Source organism: Metopolophium dirhodum, chromosome 4 (assembly GCF_019925205.1).
Source record: "Metopolophium dirhodum isolate CAU chromosome 4, ASM1992520v1, whole genome shotgun sequence".
Classification (NCBI taxonomy): domain Eukaryota; kingdom Metazoa; phylum Arthropoda; class Insecta; order Hemiptera; family Aphididae; genus Metopolophium; species Metopolophium dirhodum.
Window position 1 is genome coordinate 5,227,631 of NC_083563.1, and position 25,064 is coordinate 5,252,694.

The window sequence follows — 25,064 nt, forward strand, 5'->3', positions numbered from 1 at the left end:
GAGATAATTAAGACGCCTGTGGTCCTTGTATTATGTAGTTACTATTAACTTATAGCGAATATTAAATAGACAACAATGTGTATGTTACTTGGGAACATAACAAGGAAAATATAAGTGTTATTTTTATTTTGTGCTATTTAATTCGATAAATCAAAAATATATAGGTTAACCTCACTTATAACAATAAACGCACACACCTACTTACGTTACTGTAGAACCTCACTATAACTCAAAAATCTCACTGGTCAACAGTTGAAAAGTGCACTTTTGAATAATATTCAATTATGGATACGACGAGTGACAGACTTATACGCTTACGTTTTTCATAATCACGAGTATTGTAAAATCGGCTTATAAGACAATAGTTTAACAATATAATTATTATAAATAATAATAACATGTAAAATACCTACACCACTACAGACATCAATTTTTTACGTTATAATATAACATATATCGATTACTATAGCTACTCGATAACTTTGTAATATTATTTAAGGATCATATAAGCATTAACAGTAACTTATATAATTATAATATATACATATACTAATAATATTTAATACTGTTTACTCAAGGCCCATAATATAGAAATGTTTACAATTTATGTTCCTTTTTTTGTTTAACTATGATCAGAAGACTACTAATGCTAGTATTTATAACCAATGATTTATGATTATACGTTTTTATTTTGTTTTCGCAACAAAACTACGCTTTACGGTTTTAGTTTTTAACTATATGCTTGGCCGCACTTAAAAATTAATTTGTGTACTGCAGCATTCAGAATACTTTTTAAGCAAACAATTCAAAAATGTCAAGAAATAGTTCTCTATGATTCATTGTATAATAATACTAATAAAATATTAACGAAAATTACATTTCCGAGAATTCAAAAAAAGTTTTTAAACTAAATAAAACATATAGGTATATGTATTGTAAATACCTATACATTAAACATTAATTTTAAAATCGTACCGTTTAGGTTTTAGTGTATGTTTGTATGTTTATATGATATTTAATATTGTTATCCAGAATAATTGTATTTCTATAATAATAATAACAATGAATGTTAGGTATATTTTTTTTATATTGAATTATAACAAACAATAAATTCTACCGTTTTAGAAATGTGAAATTTTAAAAATATACATTCGCTTACTGTACATTTTATAATATATTATGTCGACATTTTTAATTTTATTACTTGGCTATCACGTGACTTTTTGAAATTTATTAAACTAACATTACATTCAGAATAAACAATCTACTGCACGTAATTGAATCTCAAAAAAGACGAGCTTCACCACTAAAATAATGGCTAGAAACTGTTGATAATACAAATGTTTTCCCTAAGAGTAGGAACACTGTATCCGACTGTTTTATAAACGATCGAATATTTCTCACAGGTCTTGACAGCCACAGGAACCACTAACATTTGCTACCGCTGAAATACGACTTTCCATCGAATTAAATTCTTCTATTTACGAAATTGGCACAATTTTGAACAAAATAATCTTACAATGACACTCTTAATTTTTTCTACGAAACATAATAAATAAAAAAAATAATTCGTAGGTACAATTCCTTAAAAATGTTAATACAAAAATATAGTTAACTCTTTAATATTCATTTATTCCGTTACTTTTATCTTCATTATTCAATATCAAAATGAATTAAATTAATTACCATGGATTTGGCTACTTAAGTTATTAAAAAAATAAGCGCGCAAGCTGATTATGATATTAAAAGTTCATTTTATAAATGTTTAAACACCTAAGTGATAAAATAATACGTTGAAAGTTATTTGAAAACATTTATGTTTGTATCACTAATTACCATAAAACAGGGCAACTTTTCATTAGTATTTAATACATTTTCCTTCGTATCAGCTATAAAATATTATTTTTATAATAACTTTTTTGTCCTCCGGTGTTTTAAATTTTTCATAATCCATTTTCTCATAGTATTAAAATCACATCAAGTCCCCCATGGATTATAAAAATAAAAATAAAAAACCTGAAGCGCTTACTTCTCTCTTCTTTTGTCGGTCTTCGTCCTTAATGAAATTATTACAATAACTATATCCTCCATAAAAGAATTATTCTTACATTGTCTTATGTGCGCAAAACATATTATAACTATTATTATTACTATCGTGCCTACTACCGGAACCGCCCATATTATCTCATGATGTTGAATACTGTTAAATGAATCTTATAGGGGTGAAATCTCGTGTGTGGTGTGTCATTTATAATATATAAGTTGAGTGATATTGAGAAGGTCGAGAGACAATTTGTAGGTATGTAAATAAATACGTATTTTTTTTTTTTCATTAATGAGAACTCTTGACAAATATAACCGTTATGCAAATATAGTCGTGTCACCGCCCCATACTGTAACACTGACGACCGAGGTGTTGTCTGGTAGATTGTTATAAAAAAAGACACGTCGAATAAAAACGAACGATTGTATCATTTTCGGGTTATTTAATTCTTATTCTTATTCTTCTTCTTCTTCTTATTATTATTATTATTATTATTTTCATAATAATGATATATAATGTTACTGTATACAAAGAACAGGAAACTATACTGGTTTCAAAGGCTTGCCCCGTATAAGAATTTCCGTTTTATATATCCTATCTCCATGTGATACATTGGGGATTTTATACTTAGTTGCATGTCAGTCGATCATTTGTAATGAAATTATATTGTGAAATATTGAAATTTTAAAAATAATAATAGTAATAATAAACGTTCGTTGTCTACCTGTCTAATATTTACTTTATGTACCTATAACACTTCGATTCTCCAAAAGATCTTTCTCAAGAACGGTATTATAAACGTGTTCCTTAAAATATATAATATGTATGTACTATAATATATTAATCACTGCAACTAAGCGCATAGCGTGTGAACCCTAATTTTATCTAATCTATCCTCGTGCAACACACGTTGAACGGATATGGCAACAAAATTGAATTACAATTCAAATCCCTATAAAATCGCTTGTGTCAATAAATTAATTCCGAGAATCTTACTAAAAAATCTCTTTGCCGTGCTTGTGTTACATAAATAATACATAATTATATTATATTATATAGTATATTCTTACATTTGTTACTATTATATTAGTAACATTATAGTTCGCTGTAATCGTCAGCCGGTTGATATGATATTATATGATATCGTGTACAGAGAAATCACCCATTCACGCCAAAAAATATTAATTCGTTTTGGGTACAGTCTATTTGAGGCAAAATAAAATAGATGAGTTATTTCCGAAAGCCAATTTTACCTGCGTATACACATTTTACATTAACGCCTCGGTCTAATAAATATTTAAAGACATACAACATAACTTTTAATAAGGCTATACTTTTACAAGTCTATATTATAAATATTAAAGTTTTGTATATTATTACGTCGATAGACTGGCAAGACAGTACAGACATACACAGTGGGAACACACAGCCCTTAAATTAACGGTTCGATTTCGCCGCGAATGAGTAATGTTGTAGTTTAGATAATATTATGCAGGTATATAATAATATGATTATATTGAGCGGTGAAAAGCCCAGGCACACACTCGCCCATACTCGCACGCAAGAAAAAAAAAATAAGTACCTAATAAAAAACCAAATTATACTATAAATTATACTATAAATTCGCGATCTCGCGGAGAGCCCGTCGCGAGAGTCGTAAAACCAGAAGGGCAGGGGGGGGGAAGGACAAAATCGAAACGGACGACACTGCGAGGTGTATATACACATTATAGACGATACCGTATAATGCATTATAATAATATAATGGACCGTATACAAACGGCGCGGTTCCTATTGTACGTGCGGTTTACCTAACGTAACCGACTATTACCATTCGGCGACAGCGGCAGTGGACGATTAAAGCTCGGGCCCACGTATATACAAATTATTATTAACAGGGAGCGAAAAAAAAATCGTTGGTTGCGCGCTCCACGGCGGCGGAGGATTTACCGCATGGGATTAAGTCTGTGTAGCGTGAAAGGGAGGGGGGGAATCGAGGACCACGACGACTGTGCACCACATAATATATTATATGGACATAATATGTTATTAGAATATCAGCGATATTATGAGATAAATATATATATATATACCTACGCGTGTACCATGTATGGTAATGATGTGGTTGCAATATATTTATATGCATTAGAAATATTATAATGTACACTGGCGACTCGCAAACCTAATAATAATTATACATAGGTGATGGCAGACTGGCAGATATTTTCTAAACTTCTGTGAGAACTTGTACTGTCTTATAACCGTGACTACACAAGACGCATAATCTATCGTCATTTTGTATTTTGATTGAATGAATAATAATATTGAGAATTCTAAATTAAATATTTATGATAAATACCGTCTTGATATGAATTGTTCGAATTTCAGTTACCTACCTACATTATACGGTTACACCGATTTTATTTTGATGATATTGTGTCGTTTAATATCACTGACTGATCAAAATATAATAATTATTAACATTTAGTGTTTACCTCTGACTGTCTGAGGTAATATGTTTTCAGTTTCATTTCACCATATATGTTTAGCCCTCCTTTAATCTCATATTTTTTGGATTCTGAGCGGAGCCTAAGTTTTATTTGTATTCGTCAATGAAGACAAGATTTTTTTCGACTCACTAGTGGTGATGAGTAATGATGGTAATGAGCTGCATCACGACATCGATGACTGGTAATGGATTCACAGTTGTTGATATAACTATCCGGATTAATTGATTAGTAAAAATTACCAAAAATTGAAAAAAAAAATACAAATAATTATGCAATATTTTAAATTCTATAAATAATTTGTGAAATGTGAAGAAATATTATAATGAAAAATATGTATTTAAATATTTATATTTTTGTTTCCTAGTTTCCTAGTTTCCTTCTCTATTATATTAGAGGCGAGACCTTGTTAAAGTATACTGTGCATAACAGGGAGGCCTAAATTGAATTTATTTGTGATAGACTTTCGAGCTTTACATTTTTATAACACTGAATGACGAAAACGGTCAAACCGTGTAAGTAGGTGGGTTTTTATAACTGTATGATAAACAAACATAAAAAAAAAAATCGAGGAAAGACGAAGAGGGTTGCATCGATTTAAATCATGCCGTAATCGACCTCTTTGCCACTTCTGGTCCTAAACACATGGACAAAACAGATATTCGCCAACTATGGCAATGATTACATGTGACAGTCGGTATATCATATATTATAAAAAGGTAGGTATGTAGAATAGCTACAGCCATTATATTATTTAATTCGATCAAAATACGATGATGGTTATTATTGTTATTTTTTTTTTCTTCCCCCTAACTATTCAAACGGACCACGCGTGCAAACACCGAGCCCAAACGGCCGGCGACGTGGCTGACCGAGGGTCGTCGTCGTACATTAACTATTATCAGCTGCGCATGACCGACTAAGCTCAACATAATGATACCGATAACAGCGATTCGGCGATTATAATATCGCGGTAACGAGACGGTATAATCATCAATGTATTTAATACGGAAAGAAATTTATTTGCCATGAATTATTTCTGAATATATTGGTTGGATTTTAATAACTTTTTTTTTAATAAAAACTTAAGGCCCATATCATATGGTTGAACAAATATAAAAAATTATTATTTTAATAAAATTTAAGGGGTTTTGATACAAACGTAAGTATAGCTGCTGTTGAGACCGATCATATTATTAATACAATAGTTTACAATTAACATTGCATAATTCGTTATCTAGGTACTGATTTGCTCGAGAATTTAGCAAATTGTAATAGTGATACTCAGTTTTTTATTGTACCTGATCATAATTCTAACAAATAGATTGATATCAATATTATAATATAATATATCGATATTCATATTACGATTAAAAATAAAAATATATATAGTTAGATGATTAATTTCATTTATGTCCAATTGGAAACGTAGTCAATTACGTAAAACATATTTCCAAATCACCAAATCTGTAACAAGTTAAATATATATTAAATGTATATACAACTTGGACGTGTACACAAACGTCACATACACCACATGGATTACAACTTACAAACCTACAAAAATGGATTTTAATGATGTTGTGGCTCTCTCTCTCACTCTCTCTCTCTCTGATACGGTAACGGTTTCCAACCGTGTTTCCAATAGAATATGATAATGATACCGATCGGAAAAAATGCATTGACAGATAGTGTCGAACTCGTCGAGAGTTAGGTACTACCCTGTACAATAACTATAATGTGCGCGAGGTACCTACGCTTATAATCCGGTTGTCACTCGCGTGCATAAATTATATAATATAATTGCATATTTTATTCCATAATCTCAAAGGATCGCGAAGTCGCGGTGCTATAATAAATTGACGTACACAACAATAATATTATTATCGTGCTCGCGACATGCGTGTGCAACCGAATTATTTGTCGTCGTCGTCGTCGTCCTCGTCACGCGCTATAACGACAAAGCCCCTCCGACTGGCCGCCGTAGTTTCCTGGCCGGGGTCGAAATCCGTTCGCACAATGCACGTCAAACCACCACCGCCATTCGATGGGGTAGGTGACGACCACGACGACGTCGACTGATTGACGTAATCATATATTACGATTATAATAATAATAATAATATAATATTATATTATATAATTCAACACACGCGAACGGATTATCGTTTATACACGCGCGACGACGGTGGCGTGTCCGCTGCAGCGGTGTCGCGTAGGTATGATATTATGTGTTGTACACTCGTACAATGTAATAATAGTATAATGTAATGTTATGTAATTGTGCAGCCGCCTCCGAATCCTCGTTTAATCCAAAAAAATAACACGTGTCTATTACGCAGCACCCCTCCCGCCCATCGCTAACGCATCCGCCGGAGCTCCTAAACCCCACCGAACGTGTTTTCAGAATAGCCGCCTCGGTATATTTGTATACTTACACATGTATGCGTTATAATTGAACAGTTTATATTATTGTTGGGATGCCGAATGATAGGGGGGCCGGGGGGTGTGTTTGGAATAGCGAGTAGTAATTGAAAATTGTATATAAAAATCAGTGATTGCGCGCTCGGAATCTTGTTCAACATACAATAATTATTATACTTCATATTATTATTATATAATATTTTTCCCTGATAGAAATTTTGTAACGATAATATTATAATCACGAATAATATTATTATAATGTTATAATAATATTTTTAGTCGATCATTTGCTATCAGGGTTACATCGCTTTACCTATATTGTACTGCAGTTATTTAATTTTAAAATCAACCTAAATTACTATTAACTTAGAATTTCTTTTGTTTATTTAAAAAATAAAACGTTAAGTTATAATCATGCGTTAGGTTATTATACAAACAAGTTACATTTCTATATTAGTTACGTATTACTATATGGTTAAAATCGTTTATCAACTAATTGTTTTAATAAATATTTTACCTATTGTATTTATAAATTTTATTGAAAAATATAAATTTCACGTATTTGGCATGCTGCTTTATGATTCACTGAATCACATTCTTTACAGAAATCAGTGTAAATTACGTCGGCCTGAGAGTGGCACTGAAATTATTCAAAGATATAACTGCTGAATATGATATTAAAGGTGGTAGCGGAGAGACAAGGACTAAATCCGTGTTTTGTGTTTATACAAAAATATAAAGCTATAGGATGTAGGTGAGGACTGCCGACTGGTGTTGGGTTGGGTTTAGTGAAATAAAACTAGGGCTGATATAAATTCCGAGAACAATTTCTCTGACTGTAGCAGCATACGAACAGTACACAATTGACACGTTTTTTAAATGGAATAACAATATTAAAAGTATTAAACGTGTATTATTTTTGGTTACAGAGGGCAGAGACTAATAATAACAATCGACAAACGGTATAACATAATAATATAGCTACTTAATACTTATGTTATATTTGAAAAGTTTTATGAGTGATAACTTCATCCACCGAGGACTTACATAATATTGTTTTAAAGTATTGAAATGTAAAACAGTTATTACGAGTGACGGTCAAACGCTGTTCGTTCATAAATAAATAAGAAATTGGTTTTATATAGCCACTTCAATTTCTCACAACAAACTTTGAATAATGTTGTATAATACTTGTACATAAAAAAACTAAACTTTAAAGTTTAATTATATTTAAAAAAAATAAGACTAATTAAAATGAAGCTTTTATACTCGTAAGTTTATATAATTTTTTCTGTATTTTTAAATAAATTTAACATTTTTAGATAAATATTTAATAATATTAATTTATAATAGGTACCTACATAAAGTTTTGATAAATAAATTAATATAAATTCATTGAGAATATAGTGTTGTACGTTGATTATATTTGACGTTTTACATTTTGTACAAATTAGTTTTAATTGATTTCACTAGCAAGTTGCAATGCACGTCAATCACTTACATCACTTAAATATTACATTTCAAGTTTCAACCCTATATTAGATCAGGGGGACAGTTATCTACTAGTGATCAGGTTAACCGTGATCAGGGGTCTTCAATCCGCGGCCCATCTTATCATTATTTGAGGCCCGTGAACACATCTTAATCATAGTAGGTATGTATTTTTTAACACATTTTTAATCATTCAATACATGTTTTTATCACAAATGTAACTCGCGATATTTCAAAAAAATAATAGGTGGCTTGCTGCCTGCGAAAACGTTGAAAGCCACTAACTATAGATACTATCAATAATTGTGTAATATGTATGGTGTACTGGTGTTTTTTCTTTATCAACTGTTACAAATGCAAAATAATATTTAACAGCCAACAATCGTTTTACTATTGATGTCTAATTTGTATGATTGGGTGACAATTATATCGTTTGTTAGAATCTGCACTGGGAACGAGAACAATATTAAATTGTGGGGTGGGTACTCGATGAAAATATTTTACATGCAAGCGTTTTTTTTTACAATATGGACACACTCTTTAGTACCTACCTATACTTAACGATATTATGTGTAGGCTGAGTACAATATCATAATCTGTCTATACACTTCCACAGTGTCCATTCTGCATTAAACGACGATTCACCCATCTGAGATAATTGGGAAGCAACTGATTTTAGAATGATATCGCTTAAGCTTAGCGGTGATTTGTGAATGCACAATCGTCATGCGTCCATGCAAGTTAGGTCAGTGATATCAATTGGGGGAATAAATCATATTAAAAGCCCGGTATACTACTGTGAGTTGTAAATAAAATCCAGAGAGGGAGAATGGTCCAGCTGTATAAAATAAAATAATAAGTAGAAATTGACTAGGGGGATGTCTTTGTATTTAATCGACTATCGATGGGGTTGCTAAAGAAGGGGAATTGTTAAAAAAAAAACACGTGTAACCATATGTGTAATCTACCTCTTATGTTGATTTCGAATTCGAGGAAAAAAGTATTTACGTACCACGTACCTTTATATTCCCGCGAGTTTTCGGGGGTAGATGACATACTGTTTTTTCTCATCACGTCAGTACATATTTGGAAAAAACAAACTCAACTAAAATGCTACTATACCCACGGTTATATTATGTAAATAATGTGTTGGGTTATGTTTTATTGGGTTTTTAGTTTTTATGTTTGACCATGTTCGAAAGTTTGATGATAAAAATTGTAACGACCTGTGAGCTAAAATCTTTTTTTTACTATACAATAATTTACCAATTGGTACTTACTCAAAAATGTATTATGTTATAAATCTAAAATAATGTAAAATTATTATATTTTAGCCGGTTGAAATGGATACATTATACTTGAAAACTAATTAACAGTAATCTTATTTCTCAGAGTAAAATAACCTCTTAAAAGTTATATACGTTGTTTATTTTATAACTCTCTCTCTCTTTTTTTTTTTTTTTTGTCAAATACCTACCTAACTAAATTAACTAAATTACAACAATAGTCATTAGCATTAGGGTTACAAATTATTCAATTAAGGTTGGTACTTTTACTAACGTTATTTGTAAAAAAAAATAATGGCAAGCAATTTTTAAGGAAAATAAGAATTATTCTCGAAATGGGCGTAAAAGTAATTTATCACATTTCATCATTTAAAACATTTTGTTCAATAATAGAAGCTTGGTATAAAAGTTGTTCGGTCATACTTCTTTATTATTAAAATTAAGATTAAACACTAACTCTTTCATAATACAATGTTTTTATGAAAACGATTGTAACTCCTTAAAATGTAGCAAGCAGGCAACTCATTTGACGTTTAATAAATCTTTTCAGATTCAAAATAAGGGGAACATTAACCATTCATTGTATTACTTGAATGATTGTAACTGTACAGGATATTTTAATTAGAGAATTATTATTGTAAGGTACGCACTTTTGCCTTTTGGCTACCTACATAATATTATTTTGTTACGTAATTATTTATACTTTTTAACTTTTCAACCAAATACATAATATACAAACAATAATAACGTTAGGTATAATATATTTTTATTTGTTTTGTATTATATTTATTAGTTAAAACAAATAAAAAAATTAATATCTGAGTGAAAAAATATCACATAACAATATTATCAAAACTCTACAGGTTTCCATCAAAAAATAAATAAAATGTTTCAAAAGTATAATTTATTTTAAAAAATAGGTACTTATATTAAAATATTTGATACTGCAGATTTCCTAATCTAATTATCAAGTGTTAAAGTATTTTTCAAAAATTATTTGTATGAACCAGTTACCGTGATTTTACGTTAGCATATTATACACAGTAAAGGAAGACAGAGATTTATCTAAAGAATATTCGTAACCACATGCTCCCCAAATTCACTCTACAAATATACAAAGAGATTTTTTTGTACCATGCTCAGACCTGAAACGAGTTTGACAATGGTACAGTATAATATGTATGCATACATAAAACATAGCTACTAACACTTGTTTGAAAATCAAAGGGTCAAGAAACTTTAATGGTATACGGCCGTTGACGTTCTAACGCGATGCTGTTTTACAAAGAAGGGTTGAAAATCTGAACAGCTGGGAAAGTGACCATAGAAGCACACTCGCATTATTATTATTTCATTCATCGCTAAATAAATTCCGTTTCTCCTTACAACTTAACGCATAAGAAAATTGTTTTCGCTTAATCCTGTTCTTGAGTAAAATTTGAATATACACGTGTAAATGTGTAATATATTTTAAGTTTAAAGATCATCAATAAATTATTAATTGTGTACTTTTCGTTTGTCTTGTTAGGTTTATAAAACTATTAACTTAATTTAAATAATATCATAAAATATTATTATCAAATATTGATTACAGAATTAAATACTGCTATTCACGTGATCATGTATAAATTGTATGTTATAAACTTATAAATAAATAGTGAACAATGTGCAAAATTCAGTTCTAAAAAATAAACGGGTTTACATTGACAAAATAACAGAATATTATTGTTACTGCCTATATGCGCTTCCGTTATCCCTCTCATTAACCTGTTAAAACAAGGCTATAAATTAAGGGTTTAATAATGAAAATGCTGTTATGGTCCATTGTTCAACAAGTGAATAAAAAAAAAAAAAAATAATAACATTTAGTTCCTCGATATGTTTATGTTTTGGGGACAACGAAAACAGTCGTTTTAATGAGTGACTTTCTAGTTTGCCGACTTTTTTATCATGCTGAAGAACCTGTCTTTCCACAATGTTTATTTGATATGGAAAAAAATCTAACTGTGGTACTTTAACTTAACGAATAAGTTATAACGACTATAACAATGCCTATTCAACTACTTCGGATGCAACAATGATTTTAACTAGCCAATTTGTTTTTATTATTTTAAAATAAATACCTCTTAACGATAGATCTGAATATTTTTATTTTTTTTAAAGAACCTATAATTTACAAATACTGAAATACTTACACTTAATAAGAAATTTGTAATACTCCTTAGTAAGCAAAATAACTAAATTAAAGTTATGTGTAATATTTCTTATACATACAAATGTTTTTTAGACTTTGTGAAATATCATAATGTTTTATCTAATCTTGTGATGCAATATACCTAAGTCCTAATGGTTTCCACTTCCGACAGTCCTTGATTTAATAAACACTTTATACTTAGTCAAAAATAATATTTTGATAACAGTTTTCACTGCTTGTTCAATATTGATTTAAAATTGTAATATACAATTTTAAAATTAAGATTTAATAACCTTGGTATAGGTATTAAATCTAACGAATTATTGCTTAAGTTAACAATGAAAAATTTTAAATGCAGATAAAATCAAAATCATAATATATTAAGTCATAAATAAGAGTATACATACATAACACTTAATAATAATAAAAAAAATAGTAAGAAAAATAGTTTGAAAATTACATTTAGCAAGATTCGAAATTTACTAGGCCATAAAGAACGGGGCTTCAAAATGATTAATTTCCGGACCCTAGGGAGAGGTTCATCGCAAACACATGAAAACGGTTAGGCATAGAAACGACTCGAGATATAAAAAGAGAAACTTGTTATGAGCAAATAAACTATTAAATGTGTCAATACTAACGGTAAATAAAATGTTATTGACTTTAAAAATAAATCACTTTGATTAAAAATAATAATATAATAATTTACTTAGTGCTAATTGAAGATATTATCCACTGGCAAAACTTAACTGATATTTTGATTAAATTTGATTAGATTTAATTTTACAGTCTTTTTTGAACGACGATTTAAGGTGAAATATATAATATTGTAAGTTATATTATTTGATCAACACTAAATTATCTCTTTTTAAATGAATGACTACGTTAAAAACATAATACAATATCTATAATCACTTATGCACTAATATTTATAATTAACAAAGACTAATTAATTCCATCCATATTATTCACAAAATTCACAAAATATATAACATATTGGTTTGTTTATTGGAAAAAAAAACTTATTTGCCAACTATAAATTTTATTTTTATAAAAAATATTTAGTTTAATGTGACTAACAAATCGTCAGAATAAAACCGGAAGAGCGATGAGTCAATGTTGGTTGTTATTACCAATACGTATATAGATTACCTCAGATAATATGAATATCACTAGAATACTAGAATTCAGAAGTATATAAATGACAAGTAGTTCAAATATTCATTTCAATATTTAACAATTTTTGTTTTAATAATTAATAGATTTAGATTATATAAAATATTACAATACATAGGTATTGAAACAAATTCTAAATTAAACATTCTATAATAATTTTTCAAAATACAATATTAATCTAGTTTGTATAATATTTAAATACCAATGGATCCCAATATTGACAGTTTTACAAACATAAGAAATCCAAAGATATTTACAGATATCTCTGGTTTTTATTTGTCTTTATAACTGTAAGCTTTTCACTTTCGACGTATAAAATATATTTAATTAGAAATAACTTTGAAATGAATTCAAGTTTACTAGATCTGAACGAAAATTAAAACGTAGGGATTCAAGAGTAGAAACCCTTCATATAGCTCAACTTATTAAAACACATACAATTATTTATTTATTAAAAATATACAGTATGACACGCTTAAGTAGTGGAATTATTTACATTTGCACAGGTATATAGTAAGAATATAATAAACTGTTAACTCTTAATTAAATATTTCAAATTATTCTTAAGTCTTGAATACACAGATCCAGAATTTAATTTCAATTTAAAAAATCTAAATTTAAAACTTTTATCTCAAACCAATGTATTTTCAAATAGTCTTAATTATTCTTTATTATGAAAATAAATGAATCCAATACACCTACAATTAAGATTTTTTTTAGATCAACTAGAAACTGTTACTATTTTTAACGATCAAAGTTAAACAATAGCAATCTATAAACTTTTAGGTAGTTCAAAATATAAAAAAATAGTCTTTCTGCACCCTTGGTTACGAGTTTACGACATTTGGACTCCCCTTTAAACGTTAAGTACTAACCATAGCGGCCGTCACCCTGTCTAAGGAAACACAATGAACTGAAGACAATGAAGCTGCCCGAGGTGTCTCATTAGGCGAACAAACGAACCGTGACAAATGGAAGACCGGAATTTAGGTTCAAATAATATGAACTAAAGAAATCGGAAGTTGCAGCTGTCGAAGAAGAATTAAAAATTTGTTATGCATGTAATTAAAATACGAGGAAAACATAATATTATAATGGTTCAGTAGATGCAGTGTGGTTATTATACACGTCAGATCCAATCAAGTGAATAACTACTCGAATGACCATTACAGTGTGTAATCATGAAATCTCGTCAAATTTCCGCCGTTCCTCAACTATAGATATTACATTTTCCAATAATATTCTTCATTTATTGACAGTAATTTTTGAAAACGCTGTCCAAACGATTCGTCACCTCACTGCATGTGGGTTGTGTGGCCCGTTGTACATCATGGCGTGATTAAAGCGAGTGTCCTTGTAATTTGTTTTGGTGTCTCATCCATCGTCAACCCAACTGGAAGCCAGACAAAATATAACAGAAATGCCATAGTAAATTGGAAAAACTTTTTGAGAATCCTAGTATCCTCTACAGCCCACAGTCATTCGATATAGCATCACCAATTATCAATGATCAATAAAGAGCATATCATGTTCTATAAATTAATTAAATAATTAAATCAACTAAATAAAAATATTGATTCATAAATAATATAACAAAACGCATACAGTAACATATTAAACTGATTAATATTTTCAATTTTAAAATGTATTGTTTTAACTAAACGCCATCAATAATAAATTAATAATTCATAGAAAACTCGTAAAGAAAAATACATGATCAACTAAAAAAATATAAACAAAATTATTGTAATTTAAAATGTATTTTGGTTATTTGGTTTGAAAGTAGATTCGTTGACAATTCATGACTATAAGTATTTGAATAGGTATTCATAAATTTACGAGTACATAATAATATTTAGTGATTATGAGTTAACTTTCGTTCAATGATTTATGATTCATCATTTGAGATCATTGATATTTGCTGGGTGTTACTTGTTCCACGTGACAGCAACTATATGTGAGAATCGTCCGCATTCCAATCGAGAAAAAAGCCCCTGGCCATACATTGTCCACTGACAGGTCCGGTTATTTCAAAGTTAACACGTATTTACAATATAATACAAACTCATATCTCCGTCAGAAAAGTTTGAAAATGTCTTATTCAAAACAGTGACGAGCGTTTTCATAAATCAACAACAGCAGACGTCTGATGCTCGGTTCACGACAGCCCCAGACATCGATCATTGGTCATCAACAGTTAAACGAAATACTGACTGCCTTACGGTAAAGATAGATACAATAATATGATGTATAGGAAAAAAACGAACGTAAATAATTTTAAATTTAAACGCGGAAATAATGGCCAACATTCAAAATATTATATACATTTACTATGGTATAACATTCTAAATGACCTGTGACACGATTCATTTTTAAATGATGAACCATAAATATATAATGTATGGTAACTATGGTTCATTTTATTTTAATCAACACATCAAAACGTATAACACTATTAATATTTTAATGATATAATTTGTCTATATTAGTAAAACAAAAAAATATGATAAATACAATTAATTTCTTCTTCGACGTTTTAACGACATTACTAAAAATACCAGATGTCAATTTGTTTGCTTAACAAAATGTAAACGATTTTCCAACATGCTTTTAACTTGACTATAGTAATATTAGCACTTTTAAGAAGGCCATTAATAAGCTTTGTCGGACTAATAATGCTTTTGCAAAAATCGTAAACATAATTGCTAGCGTCATCGTATATGAACGTTTTCTTACACTAGCTGAATAGGTACAATATAAAATAATTTTTCGAAATCCAAATGTTTGCGTTGTGACGACATTGATTGTTCGCAAGTTCACAACTCATAATCGAAGCGCAGAAAAATTACCCTTCTCATGGACATCGATTGAAAGAAAAAGAAAAAAAATGTAATGTACGTCGAGGTCTCCGAAAAGTTTTTAAGTGTGTGAACGTCCGAGGACAAGCTTATTGCGATGACAAAAAAATGTAATAAAATTAATTCACAAGTATGACGTTAATGCGCTATTAAGTCATCTATGTTTGGTAAACATTCTGCGGACCAATCGTTAATAAGACGTGTTGGCACAAGGTCGAGGTTTATGACGGTTCGGTGGGGTTATGGTATCATTATATATCATAAAGCCGAAGGCAGCGTACCTACCCATATATCTGGCGTTTGTCAACGAAACTATATAATATTAAATGATATAAAATTTTATTATATCGTTCCATCGAAAGCACTGTCCAATGTCCAAATAGTACTTCGTATTTTACCAGAATATAATCCATGGTAGTGTAAGGGGCCACTATGGTCAGCTGATCTGCATGGTGGAGGAGAGCCGCGGGATATGATTATATGCAGTGTGTGCGCGCTGCACTTGTGTGTACTTATACATAGATAGGTGCTAAAATTCAAATTTCCTCGTCCTTTTCCACTCGGAAACCTCCACACCGCTCCCGCCCCCGTTTCGTACCGAATAACCGGATTAAAACGGCCGGCATAAATTATTCAAAACTTCTCTGAAATTATTATGCATGCTTCGTTAATTGTGTGGTTTCTAAATAACTCTCCTGGATGCGGAATAGCTACGTATTCACTGGCGGATGTGCCTTCCTTCATTCAACCGACGCGCAGATCTACTGGCAACTTATTTATTATCGACTATATAGGTATCGTAATGTTTCTTAAACCGACGGCATTGCGCAGTAATAACTCCTAGGTAGGTATTGACTGTAATTGAGGCAGGTAGGTGCACACAGTACGAGTACAGGTACCTATTACTTAACCGTGTTGTCGTAGTTGCTATAATAATATGCTCAAATATAGTATTGTGTGATGGCATTATAACCGTTAAAAACCGTGAAATCCTAACGATTCGATGAATATATTATAATATTATATTTATACATCTCCACAACGAGTCAATACAGTTATTTAATTTATTAATCAACAAAGTGAATACTTTTGGTTTTCAATGGTGCAGATGCTCTCTTTCTAGCTAACATAATTATTCAACAAAATTTAAATATTTAATATAAACGTTCAATAATTCCATGATAATTGTTTTAACATAATATGAAACAATATTATATCTTCATTATTCATTCAAATAAAATATCGATTTGCCCGTCACATAATAATGCCCGTTGAATAATGTTTTCCTCTAAAACTTACAAAACAGATATAACATAATAATATATTTATACATAGGACGTATATTAGCCGGCACTATAATATTTTAAGTATGATTGACAATTTACTCCATTATAAGTATAATAAAACGAACATAATTTTTTGGCCGCATTTTATATTGAACAAACATACTTCCGGTTTTGGTGATAATAATTAACGAGAAATCACAAACAATTATGCACTCATTAGTCTAACGGTTTGTTTAAATAATTTTTCGTCGTCAACTATACTATATTTAGTGGCGACCAACTTTTCACACGTAACGTAGATTAAGCTAAGCGTTTGGTAATTGTTTTCAATCATATCTAATTCCGCAGCAAATCAAAATATATGTAATACACATATTCGTATTGGTGGCACGTATTCGACACACACGCACACGGACGGTGCGCTCGACGTCAGGTTTCTCTCCAAACAATCGCTCAAGGCATTTACTATAGAGTATAGACACACACACACACACACACACACACACAAGGCATATGTTATTTCGAAGGAAAAAACGGTTTGCCAGGAATTTAAACGACGTAATTAATGGCGCAGAATGCAAACGGGAATCTCTTCCACGGCCGCCTCGGGGCGTACGTATAAATATAATATTATATATAGGTACCTATCCGCCATACAAGTACAGAGTGCACACGCGAGTAGAGTTTCTTTATTCTCGAGCGTCTCTTTACTCTGGTGCCCTATATACTCGCATGTACACACATATATACCTATATTCGAACGGATGGCCCGGTCCAATTTGTACAACCGCGGAAGATGGTCACGGCAGTTAAAATCAAAAGAGAATCTCGAACAGGGGTGAAAAATGTATAGTGCTGGGACTGTCGTTTTCGGGCCGCTATATCGGTAGCTGCAGAGTGTACAGGTGTATTGCTATTAACACGTTCTACTGTACGTGTCTGACCACTCCCATTACATCTTCAAGCACGTGCACGTCAAAATCGGTAAGCTAATACGACAATAAGTACCACCGCGTATTAGTAGTAGGTACCACGTCGGCTGTCGGTGAATTATTCGGGTTGGAGTGACTCGTGACTGACTATACATAGGTGCTTGTTATCATATTAAACGCGAATTAAAACCAGGTTTGCAAATTACCAACAGCATAAAATCGCTAAACACGACTTTGAAACTAACAAAACTATGTATAAATGACGTGTGACGTATTCAATTATATTTTTTAAAAACTCTTGGTAGGTACTCCTCAATAGAGTCTAGACATGTGATATCTTGCGAGCAGTAGCAGGTAACTGTACATTTATGTTTGCATTATAGAATTTAAAATTATAAATATGAGTAGTGCCAGTATAAAACACATTATATTATATAGACTCGTTTTAAAACAGGTACTTGTTTTTTTTTTTGTTTTTTTTTATTATTTATCCATTATGATGCTACAAAAATAATACTATTTTAATGAAGTACAATTTTTCGCCATGTAGAGTAATCATCCAGTACGAAAGATGAACGGTATTAAGTACTAAAGACATTCTACTCAATGGTTTCATTCTGTAGAAGGATATGATAACGTTAACTTTTGAAGATTATCAAGAAAGTTTGACTTTATGAACTTTTAACATTTGACGGCAAGAGTTTAGATAGTGAACGTAGAAGTTTAATATCTGTTTATTCCTTACTATGAACTTTCATTATTCGACCTATCGCATAGACCGGTTATTTTGCGCTGGCATAAGACACTATACACACTACTGTATTGAAATAGTTTTGTAAAGCCAAAGCAGTATTGTATTACTCAAGTTATTATATTATGTATAACCATACTTGGTTCTATAAAACGCCAATACGGCACGAACATTAAATTATATAATATGAATGGCAGGACGTGGAATGTATTAATGTAAAATGTAAATGTAAATCGCCAAAGTCCATATGCGTCAAACGATATGTCTGTACTGATTTCCATATATGACTGAAAACAACAACAGCTAGTGCTATCAAACTTAATAATTATTTGTTATATAATGAACATAAAAAACCCATTGACCGAACATCATTTTATATCATTATTTAGTGGGTGGGTAATTTATTTATAGTATTTTATTAATAATAGGTACATTAATACATGGATCAAATGTACAAATTATTATGAAATACAAATGACTTTGACACACATTTTTCTATTATTGTTGAAGAGTGACGTCAGTAATACATTGAACACATTTCCAGAAAACTGAATAAGACTCATCACGGTGTTAAACGTATAGATCCAAAAATCTCTTTTTAACAAAATGATACATCATATTAAACAATAAACTTAATTAAATAGATAATATGATATTATAAAAATGTAAACTTTCCTTATACAGTTAAACGTTGTCTTAGCATCACATTAGGTATCTATAATATATTAAACAATTATTATTTCGATATACCTATGGTAAATACTTAATAATAATAAAAACTTTATATTGTCAATAATTTATTATTTTTTAAGTTTTTTAACACATAGACATTGATAAAAAGAAAATTTAAGCCATTAACAACGCATTAATTTAACACAATATAGGCTAATAATCTATTTCATTGAAGTCTGTATTCCTTTTAATAAAAAAATAGATTGTTATTTGTTCTTAAAACATATATTATTATTATTATTTATAATTATGGTTAGAACTTGGAAGTGTAAATTGTTTATCATAATATTATATAAAAATACATATTAAACGATACGAATTACCTGTTGTTTATTATTTGATTTTAAAGCTTTTTTTTATTTACATATACTTACATAATTAAATATATAAATAAATAAAATATTTCTATTTATTTCTTCTACATGTGCAAATAATTTAAATTATAACCCTATTCAATAATTAAGTTAAAATGTTACGTAGTAAAGTTATTATGATACTATATTTTATAAAACACCATAAAGTAAATAAAAACGTAAAATAAATATCCACCGGTGGTTAATAGTAGGTGTCAGCATAATAAATGGGTATATAGAGATAATAAAAATAATAATAAAACACTCGATTTTATTTTTATTTAGTTACCCCTACACCTACAGTGGCTTAGTCGAAACAAAACTGTGATGCAAGTACAGCGCTTTCGGACAGTTAAATTTAAAATTAACATTTCACAATACTTGACGTTATAACATCAAAATAATAATTAGTTTCCGGTTTAATCTATAACTTCATTTTCCGGGACATTTTATTTAATATTTTACACGTCCACTCATTTTATCACCTCTCGAACACATATACGCGGCGAACTGTATATTGCAAGAAGTGTGGGACGGTAATAAAATGTCAAGAAAATTATTAATACAAACCGGTTCGGAACACTAAAACCTCCAACATAATAAAAACAATACTATATCAATTATTATGTGGTTTTTTCGTGATGGTAAATAATTGTGGCTATATGTATAATACAGATTAACAACTATATACATTGAATCATAAATGCGACGTTAGCTTTTTTTTTTTTCGCAAACCGTCGGGTTGAGCGTTTGAAAATCGTCATTACGCCCTCGTCAAGTGCACACTTGAATTTTTATTTTCAACTGTAACAAAAGTCCAATGGGCTTTGATCGAATGAAATATGAATATACAGACATATAGGCCACTCAAATGTGAGAAACGCTCCCCGTAGTGTATATGTATTTCGAATAAAAGGGTTGAGTGAAATAAAAAAATAACAATAAGCGTACATTATTGAAAAACTAACGAGTCATATAAATACGTACCTAGTTCACACATCGCTTTCAAGTATAGTCAAAACGTGAATCTAGAGTCAAATGAGAAGAACGACACACATACGTGGAGACGAGTATGTATATAATACTCATGTATATAGCCTATATAGGCGTATAATATTATTATTGGGTTTTACGGCTTCACGAGTCATATCGTGGTCAATCACGGTAAATTGAAAAATAAAACATTCTAGTATATTGGGTGTTTGGGTGGTAGACAGAGATTTAAACAGGTTTAACCACGAATGTTCAAATAATAAATAGTCAGACTAATCGCATTAAAAGAACTACTTATCGTCGTATATGTATCCTACTGCGGTCAACCATAGGGAGTTATAGGACTTAAAAAAGCCGTTATCAGATTTGATAACTGAATAAAAATAAAGCGAAAACATTTAAGTAATAAATTCAAAAAAATGTTTTTGCGATAAGTATTAAGCCTCGTCGCGTGGATGTGCAGCATTTCATTTTTACTTATGGCGAAAGACTGCACGTGCTCTAAAGGCATACGACGACTATACTACACCTACTTAGTTACGTATACTATTTGATCCCATTTTATTCTCCGTCGTTAGGTTTTTTTTTTTAGACGCTATCCAAACTGTTGCGTCATTTGCGGTGTTCGCGTAGAATTGTGTAACGGTCATGGGTGGTTAGTTTTTAACACTTGTAGAATGCCTTTGAAAAGCTAGCGGGAGGTCGATGGCCGTTTTTTTTTTCTTCTCGCCACTCCTGTAAGAGGTAGTAAGTATTATAGCAGTGGCTTTCGTCCGCGATATACACAGACAATAACGAATCATACGCGGCGCAAACACAATCGCGAGGGATATAGGGCCAGAAGAAAAAAAGTCGAACACTCATACTTAGACGCTGAAAATGATGAAAGGGAGCTCCTGCTTTAACCCCTTTTTAGTGGCCAACTGTGACTTGAGTTTTTACGAAACACACCTGTCCAGGCACGGGGGAATCGCGCACATAAGCGGCGAATGAAGGGGAACGTAAATTGTTTTTTCTTTCCTACACATATTATATAAAGACTAGGATCAGTAATTGTGTCTTGGCCATGAATATATTTGAATAAACATGTGGTAATTTTTATAAACAAAAAAATGTCCAACCGTCTACATAGGTGCCTAACTCTTCTTCTATATATTATTATCCTATTGTCACTGGTTGATTTTTTTTTATTCAATTTCATACTTAATAATTTTTTTTCTGTTTTATAGAAAGTAGACTAAAATTACTTCATACACAACTATAACACAAATTAACTTTGACAAATTTTTAATTTTTTTTAAATTGTTTTTGTAAATGAATTCTGCATACCTCATTGTATAAAATGTATAATTACAATGAAATTTTGAATTTTATTTAATTTAGTTTGAACAAACACAAAACCTATACTTATACAAAACATATTACATATTTTAATGGCCTTCTAAAATATTTGAGTAAACATAATAACTTTATTAGTTACCAACTCACAATTGAATACTGGATATTTGAGTATTTTATAACCATAAAAATAATAGATAGTACCTTATAATAAATTACAAGAAAATAAATTTATCGACAAACCAAAAATTCAAACTATAGGTAAACATTTGGTTTTGGGCCTGATAAAGTTGGTAAATCTGAAAAATTATATTATAACTTCAAATAATTTTGATTAAACTTTTAACATATTCAATTTATTAATATCAAAATAAGTATTTGAAAAACACTGAATTCATCAAAAACCAAAAACTCACCCTAATTACATTACCCAAGGCTATTCAATATAACCAGTTCGGCAAATAAATTATCGATTTTTAAGTTTTTTATGATGAACCCGCGATTTTTAAAAAAAGTTTTATGATTTATTACTCGACTGAGAATCATAAACATGTTACATTCTAATAATATTACGACGGTATATTATAAACTTTAATAAATGCCTTGTAGATTTATCAAATCTAAGTCTATAATATCGTGGAAAAAAATCATTATTTTCATATTTTGGATTTTAAGTTTACTGCAATTTCCGTTGACTTGGTTACTTAAAAACTACAAACGGTATGTCTACATTAAAGATAAATAATATTAAAATTCTGATCTAGTTTAAGTCTATTACGTACAGGTAGTTGTAGTAACCCACACAGTTTCGTTCCCATTGCGTTGGCCGAATCAAATTAACCATTGCAAACGATTTGCGACCATAAAGCAACGTTGACGGCCGACTACTTAAGCACAACACGCGCACGTTGTACGTACCTATATAATATGTTATGCATAGGTACGTGGTAGCCGAGATTTATTTATTTTTTATTATTACTTATTCTCTTAAAAATTTCCCCTCTGCCGTTGTATAGATAACAATTTATTAGCCACTGTCAAGTGAAAACCGAAACCAGCTCCAGGCACGTCCCCCTCGTTCCCTTTACCCGTGTGCATAATATTATATACACAAGCTCATCAACATCGGGACCACATCATTGGACCACGCGCATATAATATAATATAATAAGTAATAACACCCATCGTCGTCCGGGGGGTCCTCGTGTGGTTTAATCGGATCAGTTATACATGTTAATAGGTAACGATGAAACGTACGCGCGTATTGTATAGTAACCGGTGACGAACAAAAAAAAAAAAAAAAATAATAAAATTCAACCCAACCTGCTATAATGTGAATCCCGTTCTATGAGTCCGCCTTTGTAGTGGCACAGACACGCGACACGGGACATACGACAACCCGGCTGCAACGGTATATGATATGATGTCACCTCGAGATTATCCAATTCGAGATTCACACGTTTTCCAATACAATATTTGATTTAATTATTATTATTATTATTGTTATGTGTATCGTATATATATATATATAATGCACATGGCTCAAAACATATTGACCGTAGGTTCAAATTTCAAAAAATATTTGATTAGAAAAAACAGAACCCGACATCAAAGAAAACGTTCGACATAATATGTCGCTCTGATTTTTTATGACGCAACTGGTCCACACAACGACAAAAAAAAAAAATAATAATAAAATAAATGTAGTGACCCGTAACACAATATCCCCACGGAGATTTCGGACCGCGATAACCCGTTGGGTGGACACAATTCAAGTAAAACGATACCGGATGTGTTTTGACGTGGGTTATCGCGTGTATTAGCATTTGTCCGGCTCTTGGCGAGTACCGAAAAACACGATTGCAATGTTTTGCACAATCGTTTAATGCTTTGTATTAAATACAATTTTAAATGGTCCAATACTCACATTTGAAATGATCGGAGTTTTTTATTTGAATTTATTACTTTCTAGTTTTGTTTTATTTATAATATACCATATAGTAGTGCACAATGAAGACGAATTTTATCATTTACTTTTCATCCCGTTAAAACTACGTTTGATTGACACTTTAAATCTGTCAGTATTTTAATTGTAGGTACCTATATAGATAGTCATTGTGTATAAAATAAAATGTAAAGTATGTTTTTAGAATTTTAACACATCGCTTAGTGAATACATAATACTATTATAGGTATAATAGGTAATGATAAAATACAAAATAAATCACCACTGACAAAGTTTTAATCATTTTATACAAAAGTTTAATAATTGTTGTGTTTTGTAAGGCTTTAAAATTATTGTTGAAATTAAATTTACAATTGTAATTTAGACCGTATATGAGTTTATGACACTAAGACTAACTGTAGTTTTTAAATTAACGAATGATGGATTACAGTATTACATATTTACACAAAATATGAGAAATTAATTGATGTACAATTTTACTAGGTTTAAACTATAAAATTGCAAATATGTATCAAATTTTTAGTTGACCTACATAAGGTAGTTCTATAGTTATTTTATAAGTCATCACAATTGTGAGAAGAATTTCAAATGTACAGTAAGTATACATATTTTTCTTTACTGTGTGAAGTATTATTTTATTACTTAAACCCGTTATTTATTACACATTTAGTTAAGTAAATGATTTTCCTTAAGGATTATTTTTTTTTTATTAAGGTTTAACTAAACATCTAGGT

General features: G+C 30.3%; 1 protein-coding gene across 2 annotated transcripts in view; it reads right to left on the minus strand.

Annotated features, from left to right (window-relative positions):
* Positions 1–25,064, minus strand: part of LOC132943805 (rap1 GTPase-activating protein 1) — a 166,084-nt gene that overhangs the window by 101,282 nt on the left and 39,738 nt on the right. The window lies entirely within an intron of this gene.